At 36.1% G+C, this 3125-nt stretch overlaps 1 pseudogene; it reads right to left on the bottom strand.

The window, feature by feature from the left end:
• Positions 1–255: 255 nt before the first annotated feature.
• On the bottom strand, positions 256–2134 carry LOC101996408 (annotated as a pseudogene).
• Positions 2135–3125: the final 991 nt, after the last annotated feature.

The raw sequence follows: 3125 nt of genomic DNA, 5'->3' as shown, positions 1-3125 counted from the left end.
TGCAATTTCATGTTCTTCTTTCCTTTCTTTTGCTTGCTTTATAGCCTACATTTGCTGAGTTTAGTTTTTATTTCATTTGTTTATAATTTTTAGGTATTTAAAAATATTTTTATTCAAAAACAAAGCAAATTATTTTTAGGTATGGACATTGATGGCAGTAAACAATTGTTATTGTCAATTGAAACCAGTAACTGATTATTACAATGATCAGTGAACCTTTACTTCAGTAATTTTATTTTAGTGACTTCTCTGAAATTATTGGTGAGGAATCTGGCATGAGCTCCCAGTCATAACTAAATGATAACGGTAAAATAATATTTTAGGAGTTAAAAATGCCACACTTATACCCTCTTCCATTTCACACATTGCTAACATTCCAGGAACCTTCTCTTCTGCAGATGTTTCTGTCACTCTCACTTCCACTGTACATATCAGTCTGGCTGCCCTAGCAACATCCACTAAAGCAGTTCTTCCAAACACTGTGAAATCAATGATTCCTGTTTCCACCATGTGCACACAATCTCCAAGCACATCATCATAACCAACTTCTGAAGAATTCTGCAGAATTTTCTCAACTATCAAAGATCTTACATTCTTGGCAATAGTAGCAGCAAAAAATTGAGTACAGTTTCAATAATTTCAATACCTACTTTATTACCTTCATTAGAAGGTTTTAATGAATCCAAGACTGGGATTCACCAAAGAAAACACTCCCCTCCTAGAACAATGCCTTTTTCAAGAGATTCTTTGTAGAATTGAGGACATTTATGACTCTGTCTTCTCTTTAACGTCAGCATCACTTGTTGCTCCAGTCTTAAGCATAGCTTTTCCATCTGAAGGTTGGTTAAACCTGGTTGTTTCTCATTCAGCTTTTCTTTTTCTTGTTAACTAGTTGTCATGTATACCTGCTCAGTGACTGCTTGAATATGTTTATCAATTTCAATTTCCTTTCAAAAGCATGACATTATCTTTGTTGATGCTAATGACCTCTTCTACTTTTGCTAAGTCATGAGATTGAACATCTTCAAGAGTTAGATTTAACCCCTCTTCTCTAAGTAGAGCACTATCAATAGGTTCTTCTTATTCTCCCCACTCCCTAGAACTTTGATTGCCACCACCTAAAGACCAACTTTTAGCCTATTTGAAACCAGTGTACTTAGAGTTTCTCTATTAACAGCTTCAGAGATTATAACCAAGGTCTTTCAGTGAGGTCTGGCAATTTCAAAAGTAGGTACAATGGAATGAGCACTAGAATTTTTCTTTTCACTCTGCAGAACATAGGAATCACATTTTAAAACTTTTGACATGTTAATAAAATATGGGGAAATGTATGTTCTCCCAAACCTCATTCCTTCAATAATTTATAATTCACCATTCAAGGGTTTTCCTTTCTTCATTGTGATGATTCCCTTTCTTCCAACCTTATTCACTACATCAGAAACACAATGTCTTTGTCTTCATTTACAAAACTCTTAGCAACCTGAACGGTTTCTTCAGGGGTTGTCATGGGTTTAGACTCTTTTGTAAGTTCAGCAATCATAGTAACTACAGTCAACATCACACTTCTCCCATTCCTGCTAGGCTAGCAATTTGCTGATCTACTCAAAGCTGTCCTTGGCAATAGAACATAACAAAAACAGTAGCAGTGATGGTGCCATGCATAGCCTCTTCATTTGTGTTACTGGCAACAGCTTTAACAGGTTTCATTCTCAGATTTTTATACTTACTCATTAAATCAATTGATTTTTGTAACAGTCACTTCATCTTTTGTTACTTTGGGGCTTCCCCAACTCTGTTCATTAATCTGTTGTTCTTTTTGGTCCCATTGTAACAGCTAAAACATCCATTTATAGGTCTGCTCCTTGAAGTATTAAGGCTTAGGTATCCATGCCAAATTTTACATCTTTGGCATAGATTCAAGTGAGATGAGGATCCCGTGCCTAGGGCACTGGTCTTATGTTGAAAAGACTATTTGGTAATTAAAGAATTTTGAGGGTTGTGGGTGAGTGGTGGGAGTGTAAACTTGAAGATGCAGGCTGTGGCTTGTTAGTGAGGGGGTCATTAGATTATTTTTGATACAGTGATTGCTATACAAACCAGGTTGACCTCTAATTCACAATTACTCTACCTCCATTTTAGATCTGCAGTACTGCAGTAGAAAGAAACAAACAAAGCAAAGAGGGTAGAAAAAAATTTCGAGCTGGGTAGTGGTGGCTCATGCCTTTTAGCCCAGCACTCAGGAAGCAGAGGCAGGTGAATGTCTGTGAATTTGAGGCCAGCCTAGTCTATGAGAGCTAGTTCTAGGACAGGCTCCAAAGCAACACGAAGAAACCCTGTCTCAAAAACCAAAAAAAAATGTAGAGGTTTATATTCTGATGATGATGATTCTCTCTCTCTCTCTGCCTTTCTGTCTCTCTCTGTCTCTGTCTCTGTCTCTGTCTCTCTGTCTCTCTCTCTCTCTCATTCTTTCCTTAGTTTCTTTTTCTTGTTTGTTTTTCCTAGGACGAATTTCTTTGTGTAGCCTTGACTGTCCTGGAACTTACTTTGTAAACCAGGCTGGCTTTGAAATGTGCCTGCCTCTGCCTATCCAGTGTTGAGATTAATGATGTGTACCACTATGTCTGACTGATAATTTATTTCTTGTTTTATTATCTAAGTTTTCTTTGTTCACTTATTTATTTGTATGTTTATTTATTTACTTATTAATTAACTAATTAATTTTTGTTTCTCTTTGACAAACTATTACATAAGCCAGGTTGGCCTTTATTTACGATTCACCTGCCTCTGCTTTTGATCTTCTCAGATTACAAACAATATTTTTTAGATTAAAACTTCAATAATTCAAGGAAAATATTAAGCTGCAAAGTTCAAAAAGAATTATAAATCAAGCAGAAGTAAGACTACCAGGATTTAACATAATGCTGACAAATTATTATCATCAAACAGTTAGTCTGAAAATACAAACGAATTATGCCTAGAACAAGGATTACCTTCAGATAACATTAAGAGATCAAGCTTAAGAACAAAGTAGTTGAATGTGCACATTGATTATACTGAAAGTATGATGCTGGAGCTCCTTCTGCTCCTTCAGCCAATAGCCTTTGAGATACCAGCCCACTGGGGCA

This window comes from Microtus ochrogaster, unplaced genomic scaffold (genome assembly GCF_000317375.1).
Source record: "Microtus ochrogaster isolate Prairie Vole_2 unplaced genomic scaffold, MicOch1.0 UNK161, whole genome shotgun sequence".
Lineage (NCBI taxonomy): Eukaryota > Metazoa > Chordata > Mammalia > Rodentia > Cricetidae > Microtus > Microtus ochrogaster.
This window is presented reverse-complemented; position numbering and strand designations above follow the sequence as displayed.